We start from the raw sequence: 18,348 nt of genomic DNA, 5'->3' as shown, positions 1-18,348 counted from the left end.
GTCCCACCAGCCAAAATATTTGTTTTCCGATATGTAAAAAGGGGATAATGTCTCTATTCTTCAAAGAGATTGTAAAAAATAATTAGTTCAGTTTGCTCAGTGCTGTCAAGCATTAACACACATACAGTCATTACAAGAAAGGAGGAGTGATTCCACTCTTTAGACTGATTCACACTTTTCATTCTAAAAAGACTTCCAACTTGTTTGTAGGACCTCTGATGTCTTCTTAGCCTGCAGCATGGTGAAAAAGATCCTTCCCAGTCTGGTCTGCTTAGTGGTGCTTACTAGAAGGTGACACCTCAACATGTATTAGGACTGGAAATGTCACGTCCCTGTACCTTGCTTCAGCACATCATACACAACTGATCCTTTGGGCAGGACATAAGCAAAAGAATACTCCATCTTCTCCTTCTTTGGTTGACCCTCCCATCAAAACGCTATTTGGGCTAAGGTGTAATGGGTTGGGTACAGAGAGACTCTGATTCTGATATTTATCTCATCTATCAACTGGTATTAAAAATTCTGTGTCTACACAGTGCTTATGATTGAGGAAGACCTCATATGACACTGAAAAGTTATACGTGAACTAAGAATACAACCTATATAGCTTACCCAAGTGAAGTCACATGACTTCCAGAAGTTGTTGCCCAAACTTAGGTATCTGTCTGCAAGATGAGGAAACTCAGGCATGTCTAACCACTGTTTCAGTGTATTATCCTCCTCCAGTGGCTAGTCCAAAGAGGATAAAATACTTTGAAGTACCCAATATGTTCAGACTCGCACAGGAAGTCTATGGCAAATCCACAGGAATAAAACTTCTTCCTCCTGGGTGGCATTCATTTACCTTAATGCCAAAACCACTTCAGTTTAACACATCTACTTCAGTGCCTGTCACTTTCCCAAAACATGCTCCCACACAAAAACAGGAGTCCTATAGACAACAGTATCCTTCACTGTACTACTCTGGTTCATGCCCTGAACCCAATCATTTATGCTCACTAATTGAGGCAAAATGTGGAATGTGGAAAAAGTTGCAATCAATCAGTGTGTATGCTGATTTACAAGACAGAATGAAAATGTAAAATTCTTCAAAGGAGAAACTAATCCTGACAATACATTTAATTACTGGCATGCTACATGCACAATGGCATCCAGCATTCATGTATCTAAGTGAAAACTGATCTGCATCTGTTCTACAGTCTGTTAATATTGAAACTTCACATATTGTAATGAAAATGAGAAATATAAAAAAGATAAAAAGCTGTGCATCTCAGACTAAGGCAAAAACAGTCTCTTTATTCATAGTACAATAGCTTATGTCATCAGAAGGTTGAAGAAAAATGCCATGTCAAACACTGAGATAAAACCAATCAATCACAAAAACAAAAAGGGTCTTGAAATCATTACAGAATTTTACATCTGTTATTTTGACCTCATTCTTAGAAATGAGCTCAAAGTTCCTGTCTACATCAGAACTTTTTTCCTCATCTCTTTTCAACAAGAGGAGCATTTACTGTTAGACTTTTTAGTCTTGCCACAAGTAATTTTGTGCATCTCAATGCTTTACAATTTTCTACAGCGAATTACACACATAGATTATAGAGATCCTAGTTGAAAATAATTGTAAGAAAATAAAAAGGACTGATGCAGATCTTATTTTCCTAAGATTCTCCTATTTACTTGCTCATTTCTTGAGTTGCTGTTCTAGGGAGTTATTTACAGTTGATTAGGGCTGTACAACTCTTAGGTTCCCGATTTGATAAGGTGGAGATTTGGCCTGATTTGGTGGCTGAATCTCTGAATCAAATCAAAGGAGACTTCAATTTCTCCGAATTAAATCGGAACCCTCTGAATCGATTTGGATAGATTTGGAAAGATTCAGCGATTCGGACACTGACACCGCTTTAAATGCTTTTTCTACCTACCTCTAAGTAGCAAGGGCTCGTGAGTGCTGTGTTGCTGAGGTGCATGGAGTGTCCCACAGGAGCACAGGGGGCTCCCCAGCACACTCTGTAGCAGACCCGGAAGTGGACCAAAAGCACTTCTGATCCACTTCTGGGTCCACCAGAGAGTGCGTTGCCCCTCTCCACCCCTGGCTCGGTGACTGGTGCCTCCTGGGTCGGGAAGGGAGCACTCGGGGTCCTCCCATGAGCTGGGGGAGGTGCGGGGGGGGGGAGGGAACAGCGCACTCCCCGGCAGAACCCATTTCCGGGTTCACCGCTGAGCAGGTGGAGGCCCCCCACCAACTCCTGTGAGATGCTCCATGTGCCCCAGCATCGCAGCGTTCACAAGTTGTGCTGGTACCTCCAAAGTATGTAGATTTGGCCATACTGAATCAGGGACAGTGATCTGAATCAACAAATCAAATCACTGTCCCTGATTCGGGTCGAATCTGAATCAAATAAGGCCCACTTTGTACACCCCTACTGTCAACGAATATCTCTTTCAAGCAATTCACTGTAATTCTCAGTCACCAGATTCAAAGATCTTCAGAGACCTTTAATTCCAATCCAAAAAATATTACTTCATAATGTGATATAAATTATCTCAGAGGCAAAATTTTATGTAGGGGCCTAGCAATTCTTTTCACATTCTAGTTTTTAATATGAAAAATACTTTTCATATTAAAATGCATTAATTGACAGCTACTTAAAGATCACATTTCCTAATGCACATTTTATCCCCCTTCCTTTGGGGGCATGTTAGTACTATTTGCATTCAGTCTTCACCACAGTTATTGCATATATGCCTATAAGTTGGTAGCATTTCCCCCAGGCATCTCTTCCTAGCAAAATATGCATCTTCAATGAATGTAGATGAATTAGAAACTAAATAATAATTCTTTGACTATTACAGTTATTTCAATTCCTATACAACAGACAGTAGTAGTCTTATTTTTCTGCTGTGAAATCCATGAAAGATTAATGCAACTATGCTAGTTATGTATAAAATTAATACATATTTTCTGTACTGCAAAAGAAATTGAACAAGATTCAAAAACAACACCGAAAAATATGAGATTTGTTACTACAGGAAAGTCCACTGCATGAGAGCTTAATTTAGACAGTAGGAACGAATAAATTCCCTCCAGGAATTCTATGGCCTTTATTCTGCGTGGGGTCAACCAAATATAAGCATAATGATCCCTCCTAATCATAACCTAAGTAAACAGGTAAGCTGTCAGGTGGATTAATGTAGGAAGTGGAGAATGACTACTAACTAACTGAAACCAGCTAAGCAAGCTGGTTCCTGGTTCACCCCATGTTCACCCAATGGTTCCTGGTTCACCCAATTAAAATAAGCTCCACACACCTCCTACTGGCTTAAGCATAGAAAGCAAGACACACCTAGGATTGTACCAGCAAAAGGCTACATCTATACAATGAGTCTGACCAAAGAAAGCAGAAAGAAGAAAACTCCATTAACTTGCTAAACCCATGTCACTGCCTAACCGCCATTTGGAAGATGATAGATCAAATATCAGAAAATCAAACTTCTGGTGTCTATTTTTCTCATCCAAAAATGTCAGCATTAATGAAGTAAAATGTTTTTAACATTAGCATTCTCATTTATTTTCAAAGCTGACACATCAAGAATGCTTGAGTTAGAAGTTAGCACATAATGAAACTAGTCTCAAAATATTCTTATAAGACAGTAAAAAGATCTCTTTAGCACATGATTTTCTTTTAACAGCTAGGATTACAATTTATGATATGGGGGCTATAAACTCATTACACAGGTGTTGAAGCCAGTATAAGATTTCAAAAAGACTAAACTACCTCATCACCAAGGAATGAGAGATCCCCCTAGGGAGGCACTTCACCCCAGGTTTTTCTAATTATCCCCTCATGTGTTTAAAATTGCAGTAAATTAGCAAATATGGGGTGGGGGGGGGAGGATGGGACCTACTTTCCCATGCTTGTTTGCACACTGATTTATTCAGGAATGGCTATTCCTGAATAACTTTGTGCATGGACACTTTTATTCCACATTATTTGGGAACAGATACTGTGCTTTAAATTCACACTTTGGCTTAATCTGGATTATTTTCAAACATGGATAAACCCCAACAGAAAATGAAGTGTGAGGACAGAAGAGATCATGGAATCCCAAAGCACGAGGCTTAGTGGTCCAGGTACATTTCTGTAAACAGGTAGAAGTAGATTCAGTAAAACTCAAATCTATATTTTATAGTCCTAATATATTTTATTTCATATGAACAGAAACCAAGTAACACCTAGTTTATTATACAGATGCTGCCAGATGTTACAGAAGGCAGAAAATAATTACTCCTGAAATATTAACAGGACTTTAAGTTAGATATATAAGCATTTCTTTTTCTTTTTTTTAGAAACCAGAAACATGATTTTATTACAAAATTGCTCTCATTACATACATACATGAAAGAGAAAAAGTTTTGTAATAAAAATTGTATTTCTGGTTTATATGTATAAGAATAGATCTGTCCATCTATCTCAGGAAGACAGGTTGGGTGTTAACCAATTTCATATGCATGCCTGATAGTTGTTTACCAGTTTCATGAGAGTCTGTGATATTCTCAGGGTAAGGATGTTAATAAACAGAGATGGGAGATCATCTTTCTAATGAAAAATGAATTCTCAAAAAAACCCTTTTTTGGGGGGAGGGGATTCACAAATTCAAGGGCGAGTTCAGTAAATAATTCTGCTGGAAAAAGAAGAAAGTTTTCCATAGATTGTTAGAGGCTGGAAGGGGCCTTGTAGATCGGGTCCAGTCTTCCTGCAGTACGCAGGAAAAGACAACTGGGGTCAAGTGACCCCAGCGAGGTGACTGTCCAGTCTCCTTTTGAAGATTTCCAGGGTAGGTAACTGCACCACCATTGGAGGGAGTTTATTCCACAGTCTGGACACCCTGACTGTGAAGGAGTTTTTCCTGGAATTGAGCCTGAAATGGCCTTCTAGGAGTTTGTATCCATTGCTCCTGGTCTCTCCCGGGGTGCCGTGGTGAACAGCTGTTCACCGAATTCTTGATGTACTCCCCTGATGTAGAGGTAAGTTGCTACCAAGTCCCCGCTCAGCCTTCTCTTCTGTAGGCTGAAGAGGCCCAAGTCCCTCAGCCTCTCCTCATATGGCTTGTCTTGCAAGTCCCTGATCATATGGGTGGCTCTTCTTGGGTCCCTCTCAAGTTCTTCCACATCCTTGTTGAAGTATGACACCCAGAACTGGATGCAGTACTCCAGCTGTGGTCTCACTAGTATGGAGTACAGTGGGAGTATCATTTTCTTAGTTTTGCATGAGATGCAATGGTTAATGCATGCCCACCTGTTGTTTGCCCTGCTGGCCACAGCATCACATTGCCAGCTCATTTTCATGTGGTGGTCAATCACTACCCCATGGTCCCTTTTGACCATGGTGCAAGTCAAATTGTTGCCACCAAGCCTGTAGGTATGTTGGGGATTGTTTGCCCCCAGATGGAGCACCTTACACTTCTAAGTGTTGAACTTCATCTGGTTCTGGTCTGCTCAGCTCTCCAGCCGGTCCAGGTCCACCTGTATCTGCAACCTATCTTTTGGCATGAACATGCTCCCCCATTGCTTGGTGTTGCTTGCAAACGTGGCCAGTGAGCTTTTCACCACCACATCCAAAACACTGATAAAGATGTTGAAAAGCACTGGTCCAAGCACAGACCCCGGAAGGCCATCACTGGCCACTTCTAGCCAATATGACACAGATCCATTCATGAAAGCTCTCTGGGTCCTACCATGCAGTCAGCTTCCCACCCACTGAACTGTTGAGCAGTTAAGCCCACAACCTTCCAATTTTTCCACAAGGATATTACAGGATACTAGATCAAAAACCTTTTGGAAGTCTAGGTATATAATGCTGACCTTCTCTCCCACGTCCAGGTGGCAAGAGACCTGTTTGTAGAAAGAAATGAGATTGGTAAGACGAGACCTACCCATGACAAAGCCATGCTGGCTGTTGTTCAGAATCTTACCCTCAATGAGCATAACACGCATAGATTCTTCAATGAGTTTTTCCAGGATTTTCCCTGGAATGGAGGTAGACTGACTGGCCTACAGTTGCTCAGGTCCTCCCTCTTCCCCCTCTTGAAGATGGGCAAAATGTTGGCCCTCTTCCAATCCTCAGGGATCTCCCGTGTGCCAAGATTTCTGAAAGAGTTTGCCAGGGGTTCTACAATGACCTCAGCCAGCTCCATCAGTACTTTCAGGTGAAGTCCATCTGGTCCTGCTGACTTATAAATGTCTAGCTTTTCTAGTTGGTTTTGCATCAGCTAAGCATCCACAGTAGGAAGGCTATCCCACCATGCCCCCTGTGATCCTTATCTCACTTGTCTTTCCACTTGGCTGAGTGAAATAGTGAAGCAAAGTAGGCATTCAGGAGTTTAGTTTTTTCCTGTGTGTCCAAATCAGTTTGAAGAAACTGAAACATTTAAATGTTTTTTGCAGTGAAATTTCACTTGGACATTGCCTAAATTAAAAGAAAAGCAAAGCATAACAATTGGAACAATCCAAAAACATAAATACTTTTTGAATGGGCCTGAAAAAAATATTGCAGGCCCAAAATTAAATATTCTTCCTTGACTTGGTCAATAAAAATATTTCATTCAGGTCAGCACAAAATTAAATGCATTCCCATTTTTTTCACATAGACAAGAGAAAAAAATCCCATTATTTGCAGCACTCTTAACAAAATCCTGAACATGCCTTTTTTAGTGCTGAAGACTATTTGAAGTGCGAGGATTCTTAGTATAAAAAACAGGCATTGCAAAAACTAAAATTCTGCTAAAGATTATGGAAGTAAGGAAGTTAGTACAAAATATTCAGGTTATCTGCCTGGTTTCTTTTCTCCTCCCCCACAGGGTATCTGCTATTTGGATGCTTCTAGGTTTCTACCAATGTTTCCAATTGGTAGACCCACCAGTTGGGAAGATTTTACAAGTTACACACAGACTGAATTCACTTCCTCTCAATATGCCAGTCTCTGTTCTATTAGGCTCTTCTGAGCAAGTTTGGAACATAACCAACTTTTCTTCACAGTGTTATTGGAAAAACAAACAAACAAAGTAGTAGGATACAGGGATTTTTGTGGAGTAAACACTCGATACAAATTTGGCTCAGCATGTTTTTCATTTATTTGAATTCCTGAATTACTGTCTCTTCAGCCTGCCTTAGTGCCTCCAAACAGGAAGAGTCAATCGCTTTATCAAACAGGGGAAAGAAGCACATTTAAAGGATTTAGCTTCTTGTGGTTCCCAAGCATATTTCTTGGAATTATAAAATAAACCTTTTACCATATTTATTCAAAAATACAACAAGCACCCCCCACCCCCCAGATCAGCATGGGGGAAAATGCCCCTCATCTTACAATTGCATAAAAAGTGGAGGGGGAAGCAAGCAGCTACCGGGCTCTGACTGGTCCTGAGCCCAGGTCAGGACCAGAGTCAGACCCATAGCAGCGCTCCTGTCCCCTCTGCATCCCCTCTGCAGTTTCTGTCCCACCCTCCACCCCCATTGCCTTCCCTCCCCCTTACTGTTATGCGCAGCTCAGCTCTGGCTCCGGCTGGAGTCTCTCCCAGGCACAGAGCATGTGGAAGCTCCTTTTCCTGTCTTGCCAAATCAGCAGCGCCAACACTGCTGCATGGCCAGGCAAGGGCTGAGCTTCCATGTGTCATGTTCTGAGATGGAGTAGCTGGAGCAGCATGCAACACGAAAGGCTGCAGGGGGGTGGGGGTGGAGAAGGAGACTGGGGCATTGTGAAAGAAGAGGCAGAGACTAGGAGAGTAGGGGGAAGGGCAAAGTTGTGGAGAACTGGGGGTAGGAGGTTGCAGGTGACAGGGAGGCAGGAAGGCTGCAGGGGGAAGAAGTGGGCAGGGCAGAGGGCAAAAGGGCTACCTGAGTCCCCCAGCCACTGCTTTCCCTGCTGTAGTAGTGAAGGGACCAGGGGGAGGATGGACAGGATTCAGAAACAACCCTCCAATGCTTACATTTTATACCTGGAAAGTTATAATAAATTTATAATTTTTCCATATATAGAGTCCAAATACTGGGGGGGTCAGTCATCTTATATTCAGGCTCATCTTATATTCAAGTATATATTATATTATAATATTAATCATAGAATGCAATCATAGAATCATACAAAACTAGGGTTGGAAGGGACCTCAGGAAGTCATCTAGTCCAACTCCCTGCTCAAAGCAGGACCATGCCCAACTAGATTATCCCATTCAAGGCTTTGTCTAGTTGAAGGTCTTAAAAACCTTCAAGGGTAGAGATTCCACAACCTCTCTGGGTAACCTTGTTTTGGTATCCTCCTTGCTACCAAACCTTGTTTTGGTATCCCAATGACAGAGATTTTCCTAATACCTAACCTAAACTTCCCTTGCTGCAACTTGAGACCATCGCTCTTGTTCTGTCATCTGCCGCCACTGAGAACAGTCTAGACCCATCTTGTTTGGAACCCCTCTTCAGGGAGCTGAAGGCTGCTATTAAATCCCACCTGAGTCTCCTCTTTTCCAAAATAAATAAGCCTGGTTTCCTCAGCTTCTCCTCAAATGTCATGCACCCCCAAACCTCCTAACCATTTTTGGTGCCTTCTGCTGGACTCTCCAATTTGTCCACATCCTTTCTGCAACTGGGGGGCCCAAAACTGGACACGACTCCAGATGTAGCCTCACCAGTGCAGAAGAGAGGGGAAGAATTATTTGTTTTGGCAACACTCTTACTATTGCAGCCCACTATGCCTTCTTTGTAACAAGGGCGCACTGTTGGCTCATATTCAGCTTACTGACCCTACTGTAACCCCTATATCCTTTTCTGCAGAGCTGCTGCCTAGCCAGTCAGTCCCCAGCCTGTACTGGAGAACGGGATTGTTCTGTCCTAAGTGCAGGACTTTGCACTTGTCCTTACTGAATTTCATGAGATTTCTTTTAGACCAATCCTTTAATTTACTTAGCTATCCGTAAAACTTAGCCCTACCCACCAGTGTATCCTACTATTCCCCTGTTTGGTGTCATCTGCAAACTTGCTGAGGGTCCACTCCATCCCATCTTCCAGGTGGTTGATAAAGACAGTGAAGGAAACCAGCCCCAGGACTAGCCTCTGGGGCACCCCACTTGATACTGGCTTCCAACTAGACTTCAAGCCATTGATTACTACCCCTTTGAGCCTGATGAAGCAGCCAGTTCTCTATCCACCTTACAGTCCATTCATCCAACCAACCTGGACTTCCTTCACTTGCTTTCAAGAATGTTGTGGGAGATGATATCAAAAGCTTTGCTGAAGTCAAGGTATATCACGTCCTCTGCTCTCCCAGTTATCTCATCATAGAAGACAATCAGGTTGGTCAGGCACGACTTGCCCTTAGTGAATCCATGGCAACTGTTCCTAATCACTTTCTCCTCCAAGAGTTTAGAAATGGATTCTTTGATGACATGCTCCATGATTTTTCCAGGGACTGAGTTGAGGCTGACCACTCTGTAGTTCTCTGGCTCCTCCTTATCTTTCTTAAAGATGGGCGCTATATTTGCCCTATTCCAATCATTCGGGACCTCTCCCGACTCAATCGCCATGAGTTTTTAGATATGATGGCCAGTGGCTTTGCAATCATATTGGCCAGCTCCCTCACGTACATCGCATCTGGCTCTGTGGACTTGTATACATCCAGCTTTTCTAAATAGTCTGTAACCTGTTCTTTCACCCCTGTTGGCTGTTTACCTCCTCCCCAAACTGTGCTGGCAGGTCCAGTAGTTTGGGAGCTGACCTTGTCTGTGAAGACTGAGGTGAGAAAGGCATTGAGGACTTTAATTAACTATTGTTAAAAAATTAACTTCTGCAGAGAATGGCATGGCCCTTGACATCCATATCCAGGTCAAGTGTACAATATAAAAAGTGTCACCATTCAGGCTGGAGAAGGGTGTATGTTGACAATTTTCAGGGTAGACCAATTTCTTTTGCTGGGTCCAGTTGTTACATTTGGGTAAGTGAACAATTAATTTCACTTCTTCCCATTATTACGTTTCCTTCCATTTTTGCCTTTGTAGAGGGGCAAAAAAGAACTCCTTTGATGAAAAATATGATTTCATTTCAATTTTAAGTATTTTTTATTCATTATAGATGCATTTTTTCCCCAAAAGAAGAAGTTGAAATGGGGAGCTAATACACATAGCCTGAAATTTAGTCATGAATGCAACTGCTATTGAGTATAACTTGCTTTGCAAACAAGCCTAATACAGTTTCTGGACTTGGTAAGATTTGGTATCAGTTTCTCTCTCCCGTTTGTGAGTTCCTTCTAAAGGCAATTTTGTGAGGTCCAGCTTGTGCAAAAAGTCCTGCGCTCACAAGACTTACTCAGTTAATCAACAGTTGCATTGTTCCAAAGGAGCACAGCTGTAGTTTCAAGTTATGAAGGCAGAGATAATCTCTTCAGCAGCTAGGGTCAGTCCCCTGGAAGGCTTTTAAAGGTCAGGATGTAGACTTTAACTGGACATGGTATTCAGATGGAAATTGCATTTGGTCACTACACAGCTGGTCCGATCTGAATTGCTGATCTAAAATGTGAATGTAGCCTTTTTCTTTACAGTCCCTGAAATATGACTAGTGTAACAACATGTAGTTCTTGAACTCTTGGTCCAAGGTTTACAATTGTAAATTGTTAGCCACCTTACAGTAGTAGACAACCATCAGTCCTCTGAATCATGGTATGCAAGAGGTTGTCAGATGCCTGATGAATCCATTTATACAGAGTCAGGGGCGACGCATAGGGGATGCAAGCGGGTGCACGTGTACCCCCTTTGCATGGCAGTGCATCCCCTGCAAAAAGGCACTGGTGACACTGGCAGCAGTGCCTAAAGGTGGTCACCACTTGCCACCCTGCTGCCAGCACCGCCAGTAGCGTCTGCAGGTGGTCCACGATCGCCCCTGGCTGCCGCTGCCTGCAAGTGGTCACTGACCCCTGGTCAGCACATGCCCCCTCGGTTTCTCCTACTGCTGACAGTCCTGGTGGCATCTGTGGGAGCTCTCTGCTCACTGCCACTGGGCTTCTGCCACTGCCGGCGCAACCGTGCCCCCCCAGCTGCCGAGGGCACGCACCGTTCATGTACAGAGCCCTCTGACCATCACACGTATATTGACACATATGCCTATGCAAGAGTATGGAAGAGAGAAGGCTGCCCAAGTTCTACCATCCCCACTTCAGACCACTTTGCATGTTGACTAGACCTTTTGTTGCTGACATTATTTTGGCTTCCTCCTGTTTTATTTATTTTTAAGTGAAGACAGAACATTAATCTTTCTTTACTGTGTTATATCTAGTTATATGCCAAGTATTTTTGAGATGGTGGGTTTAGCAACTTCTTGTGGAAAACAACAAGAAGAGACTGACACATGTCAAGAAAAGCAACAGTTTGGCTTCTCTCTCTCACTCTACTTTAGTTTTCCCCATAATATTTCTGATGCAGGATATTCCTCGAGTACCTTTTCCTATTATTTTTTAAGACTCAGTAACCACTCAAGCATCATTTATGAAGTCTCATTTGGTAGCACTTGCTTTTGAGTTGCAATAATTTTCTAAAATACTTCCTTGTAGAAAATTTCCACTTTACAAGGTAGAAACAAAAAGCAAGAGAGCAAAGAGAAACCATGTGGCCAGTTAACATAATTTTAGAGCTTAAAAAAAGCCATTCTAATGTTTTGATAAACAAAGCTAAGGATCCCTTACTATAATAGGCCATTAGATAGCTTTAGGGCGCTTAAGGGTCAGCAAAGGCAAAAGAAAATAATCCGTAACATTCAGACCAATAGATTTCTTGGCATAAAATTTGGCTGGAACTCAATCACAACTATTAGGTAAAGGACCTAATTAGGTCACTTACAACTACTGGACAGTGCAGGCTTTTGCCTTTTAAATTTTATCTCAGTACTTCTAGTAATCACTGATGTACCACCCTGAACAATCTCTCTTGTGCCTTGTTCTTTGGATTTGTCATCTATGTACATTATACATAGCACCTAAGTAGGCTGTCACTTATGAAAGCTCAGGCTTCTCTGAACTGTTAGTCTCAAAGTACCACCTTGTTCTGCCCTCTAACTTCAGACTAACATGGCTACCTACTTCTCTTTACTGTATGCAAAATGTACCTTGTGAAGAGATTAAAAATACTGTGTTTACTTTAATGTAAAATGAGATTCCCTCCCATTTAACATGGAGGGGAAACCTCTCCAACTTGGATTTGAGTGCACAGCGGAGGGGGGAGAGGGCAGGCAGCTGCTCTGGCTTCATCTCCATCCCCAACACAGGCTTAGAGTCGGAGGCACAGCCCTGCCCGCCCCCACCCCTACCCCATGCCCTACCCCACCCCCTTGCCTCTCCCCATTTGCTTCCAAGCTCTGAGCTCTTGCATGCAATTAAACAATTACACAATTTGTATAACAACGATTCGTTTGGCTTAATCCAAGGCCCCAAATTACCTTCTGTTTTGAACTGACACCTAAAACCAAAACTGTTTCATCAAGAAATTCAAATCACTGGAGGATGGCGAAAGGTCAAAAACTGAAAAGAAAACAGGGATAACCCAAGGGGAAACATACGCTACAATAACCTGTAAAACCCTGGTAAAAACATGCCCTACTGGGATGAGTCAGTTATACCTTAGTTTATCCTTACAAAACAAGAGGAACAAAGGCACGCATACAGAAGAACTTACTTCCCTGCAGTGACATGCAGAATCCTCTCTGGAAAGGCTGAAAAGTAATACCCTGGAATGTCAAGAGAACACAGTAGGAATAACACAGATATAACATAGCCTGAAGTTACTCACAGAAACTAATTTGTTTAATAATGAATCACATTCCAAAGTTTACAGAGGTAAAAATAAGACACTTATATAAACTTATATATTTTTTATTTTAAAATATGACTTAAATTTAGGATATGAAACTAGATGCATCATGAAGTTATTTACTGGACACTCAAACTGCACACAACACAAACCTGGTGCTTAAATGGCTCTTGGGCTTTACAGCCCTCTATTTCCTTCTTTGGATATTTTAGATAGCAATACATTGGACAAAATGGCACTTCACAGCAATGAAAATGGTCTGCTTATCAGATAAACAGTCGGCAGAGCTCAGAAGGCCAACACAACCACCATAAAAGGGTAGCAATGCATTGAAATGTGGAGAAATAAATATTGGCATGTTCTTTCCAAGCAGATAACCTTTCTTTGTGCATCAATCATTTGTTGACAAAAAAAAGTGTTTGCCAATTTCCATTTTGTATATTCCTTCAGTTACAGAGCAGTGATTCTCAATCAGGGTGCTGCTCGGCCCTTCTAAGGGTGCCGTAGTGCTCAGCTTCCATACCAGAAGATAAGCAAATCATTTCTCTTCTTATCTAGCAATGGGCATCCCAGGATACTACAGCCAAGTGACACCCATGGCTACTTCTGCCACCCAGCAGCTCCTGCCCCAGCCACTCCTGCTTTTCCAACAGCACTTTCTGCTGTGTGCATGCAGATTTACAGGCAGACAAGGGGCTGTATTCATGCCAACTCATCCCCCTACTGCCCCAAAGCTCCTGGAGCTGATGGGACGAGCCATGGATACATGTGGTTCTGGTTGGCAGCATGCGAGTTGCCAGAGGAGCAGCTGTAGTGGCCAGGGCTGCACTTGCCCCTTCAGGTACAGGCCAGAGACCAGGGAGGGAATAGATTGTGGAAAAAAGCATGACTTGGTAGGATAAGGTCCTGCCACCCACCATGCTCAGCTGACACCACCTTGGTTTTGGCTTAGTGTTTCTCAATGGGGCATTGCTAAATTCCACAAAAGTTATGGACGGGTGCAACTAAAAAGGCTGAGAACCACTAAAATAGAGGCAAGAGAGTGAGCTGAAGTCTGGCTATGGTTTCTTGCTATGTAAACCCATTAACATTAATGAAGTTGTAAAGGTATAAGCAAAAGACAGTTTAAAGATTGTTCAGGTTTGCCTAATTTCACTAGTAGAATCATAGGAATGGAAAGGTCCTCAAGGGTCATATTGTTCAATCCTCCCACAAATGTGAGCATGCCACCCCTAAAGTTACCCTCGTCCAATGCCTATCAACATTGGCGATGCGTATGGGTGCATGGGGGTGCATGTGTGCCCCCTAGATTGGTGGTGCACCCCCTGAAAGAAGCATTGCCACTCATCACCCCCCTCCTCCCAGCTGCTAACATCGCTGCGGCCTCCCGGTGGAGTTCCCCGCTCACTGCCGACATGCCTCTGCTGCCACCACCATCTGCAGGTGGTTGCCATGTCCCCCCCCCCCCCCCCAGCCACCAGGGGCACGTGTCATTCATGCCCATCAACCCCCCTCTTGACAATCTCCAATGAAAGATTTCACAACTTCCATGGGCAGGCTATTCCATTCTACTGCCCCACTGTTCTATACAAAGCATATGATGAAGTAGGTTTTTGCCTATGAAAGTTCACGCCTCTCTGAACAGATTAGTCTTTAAGGCTAGGGACAGACATTCAAAAAGTCTGAGCCTGAACTGATTCAATCTTTGCAGGTTAGTCTAACCTGCCTAGGCTAAATCACTTTTGTAACCAGATAAACATCCCAAAAATACAGACATATGCTTGCAGTGGCTCAGGCTTGAAGCAGGGGGGGGAACGGGACGCTACAGCAGCCCTCCCTCCTTCCCTTGCACAGAGATGAGCTGAAGGGGCTGTAGCCAGGTCCAGAAGGATGCTTTGATTAGGGAGGGACCCCCCCCACTCCTGAACAGCCCAGCAGGGAATGTTTGTCACCTCTAACTCAGTGTTTATCACCCCATGAAGAAAACAGAGACACGTTACCAGCTATCTGTTGATTCCGCCTTTGTCCTGTGTGCCACAGCTCAGCAGTAGCCAGCATGTGGTCTGCTAGCTAATGCTGAGAGATGTCTGTGTGGGACAGGGGAATGAATGCCTGCTTAGACAGTGGGAGGGAAGGGGGGAAGCAGAAGCCAGGCAGATGCTTACAGAGACTGCCAAGCTGCAGCCAGGGAGCAGAGGGGATGGGCCAGCCCTGCTCAGCCTAGACAGCATGCTGGGGGTGTCTGGTTTAGCTTAAACCAGCAATGGGTCTGGAACAGACATTGCCTAAACCATTTTGACCCAAATCAGTCAAGTCTGATACTACATTCAACCAGGTTTTTCACAAACTGGTTTATGTGCACTGAACATCTGTTCCGCTACAGGTTTAAACCAGTTTCTGATCACTTAAACGGATTTGTGTAATGTCCGTCCCTATCCTAAAGGTGCCACACTGCTCTATTTTCTGTCGTTGTTCTAGCAGTAAGGAAGTTTTTCCTAGTATCTAATCTAAATCCACTTTGCTGCAATGTATAGCCATTGCTTCAAAGTCCTACCATCTCTGGTACTTGTACTCCCTCTTATACATGGCAGGTTTTCAGATATTTGAAGACTATTACATCCCCCTCTTAAATCACCTTTCCTTCAAACTGAACATGCCTAAATCTCTCAATCTTTCCTCCTATGGCTTGCCTTCCATCCCCATTCTCATTCTGGCTGCCCACCACTAGACCCTTTCTAATTTCTCCACATCCTTCTTAACACAAACCCCAAACTGTACACATTATTCAAGCTGAGGCCTATGGGCTAAGGAAAAACCTGCAGTCCAACTTTAAATGAAAGCTTACAAGGATGCATTGAGAAATAAAACATATCACTTGTCAAATAACCATATTTGATATGGAGATCAATGAAACACCAATAAGCATCAACACACCCATTTTTAGTGTCACATTTCAGAGTATTTTATTGCTAACAAGAGCTGAGCAATTAGGCATTCCAGAGAACTCGGATACAATTTTCCCATGTCCTATAAGACAATGTCTCGCACAAAAGAGAAAACAAGTATGAAGCTGGTTCTCTTGTACTAGTGAGTCCTTTCATCCTTTCAGTGTTATGATTAAAACTGAAAATGAACAAACAAGGACATCTAAAGATTACTAATGTGAGAGAGACGATCACCATAACAAAAACATTTCTGCAAGCAATATACTTATTTTGTGTTCTCTAGTACAGTGTCAAAGTTCTTGGTTTGGAATGACTATTTCTACATTAGTTGGTTAGATTACATGGTATCATGGCCATGTTTTTGATGGTGTGGCATAGTGAAAACTAAAGATCTGTAAAATCTTTGGATTTCCGGAAAAGACAGCAGAAGGACTTTTTATGGAATGAGGCATTCAACATATTTAGAGCTTTTTGTTTTCACAATTTGTGTTTAGTTTTTCTGATAAAAATACAAATAATGTAAAGCAAGCAAGTTACTTTTCAACGTGGCAGAATATAGCAAAATTCTGTTTGCAAGCCATAATTAAAATTTGGAATAAAAAATGCCTGTGATTTAAAGTTCCTTATGACAATTTATATTTTGGGCAAGAGAAGCACAGGGTGATCAACACAGAGGCTTAGCAATTAAAATACAGAGGAAATGTGAAAAACAGACGCATCACAAACCCTCATGCACAGGCTCAGAATATTCCAGACGAATTATTGGAAACTCCTCTTTTCAGCCTAATGCCTCCTAACCGTTGTATTCAAACTAGATTAACCATCCCTTCCCCACTTTTCAGATTCCTCTACTGAATCTTCTGTTATCACTAGCTGAAGTTCAAAGCCTTCAAGGCCATTCACAACTCTCCTCCTCTTCCTCTTATCTGCGCTTATTGCAACCAGCTCCATCTCTGTTTCGCCCATAATGCTAGCTTTATCACTCTGTTTAGTTCATAGAGCAAATGGATATCTGAGTTCTTATATACCACCCTTACAAATCAGTTACTATTTTCAACCTGGTTTTAAAAAAACCATACAATATAGACATCTGTCTGTCTCACAAGACAACAGATTTGTACTAAGTAAGGCATCAACTCATGAAAGATCTGTGAGAGTGCCTGGACAGCTCAGTTCGAGTGACAGTCCCTTCTGTACTTCACATGTGAAGTTTGTATCTAAGGCAGTTTTTACATGTACTCTGGAAGAGGCCAGTTGCTTTACACAGAGCGGCTCCAAGAACTGCTCTAACTAAAGCGCCCACAGCCTCTCATGGATCAGCATTCCCACACTTCAAAATGTCAGTGGGGTGCTTTAAAGTGCTGAACAAGCTTTAAAGCACCCCTACCGCCATTTTGAAGTGCAGGGATCCTAATATACAATATGTTGAGGCTGCTGGAGGCTCGCTAATTAGCACACTCCAGCAGACTCAGTTAATCAAGATTAATCCATCAGATTAGTTGGAGTCTGCTCTGACACGCTGTAATTACAGGACATTGGAGCGCCTCCCTGCACATCAACAGGCACCTTCAAAATCCTGAATGCGGTGTGGTGTTCTTCCTGAGGTTTCTTTTTTCTTGTGCACGTTAGGCTCTTCTTTCTTTAGAAGCCTTCATTCGATGCTTAATAAAGTGTTTTCAAGTGCTTCAATCCTCAGCAGTCTTCTCCTGATGTTTGGCTCAATGTTCATTGCCTTCACATCTTTCTTGCAAACATCTCTGAAACAGAGACAAGGATGCCTGCCTGGTCTTCCCATAAAGAACTCTCCTTACAAGAGAACATTGGGTATATAGCTATTGTACAGTCTCCGCACATGACCTAGCCATTTGAAGTCAATGCTGGCTGAGAAGAGAAAGGACACTTGGATGCCGGCACGTTCCAAGACTTCAGCATCGGCAACCTTGTTCCACCAGGAAATTTCTAGAATGCAGCCAAGGCAACATAAGGGAAAGCTGTTGAGGCGCTTCTCTTATAATCCTATCCTTATTCAAATGACAGGCACTTACCTACCAGCCAAGAGTATAATATGGAAACACCATACGTTCTTCTCCCCACTCCCTCAAACACCTTCTATTACGCTCATTTTATAGATACGGAACTGAAACAGTTGAGCAACTTGATCAACACTGCACAGGAACTCTCTGGTGGATCAGAAATTTGAATCCAGGTCTGGCAAATTCTAGGCTAGTGCCCAAGGCAGGGCAATCCTCTACTCTCTCAAGCCCCACCAGGCAGAATATTTCAATAAAATTAGCCAATTAATAATGGCTAGTCTGAAGGTGAGATGGCATTAGTTCGCATAACATTTATATTGAATAGAGTATACAGGCAACCCCCACTTAGCGCTCTTAATTGGTTCCTGAAAAAACAAGTGTTAAGTGAAACTGAAAGTATCTGATGACCCAAGATGGCGACCACAATTGTTTTTAATGACCCAGGATGGTGACTGTGAACGTTATAGTGAAACTCGCTGAGCGCTAAGTGAAATCATGTATCGATTTAAAATGAGTGTTACAGTGAAAAAGT

General features: G+C 42.6%; 1 protein-coding gene across 4 annotated transcripts in view; it reads right to left on the bottom strand.

Annotated features, from left to right (window-relative positions):
* EDA (ectodysplasin A) overlaps positions 1-18,348 on the bottom strand; it is a 186,323-nt gene that overhangs the window by 71,935 nt on the left and 96,040 nt on the right. The window lies entirely within an intron of this gene.

Source organism: Crocodylus siamensis, chromosome 8 (assembly GCF_052110815.1).
Source record: "Crocodylus siamensis isolate JL-2025a chromosome 8, ASM5211081v1, whole genome shotgun sequence".
Lineage (NCBI taxonomy): Eukaryota > Metazoa > Chordata > Crocodylia > Crocodylidae > Crocodylus > Crocodylus siamensis.
Note: the sequence above shows the minus strand (reverse complement) of the source record. Positions and strands in the feature narration are given on the sequence as shown.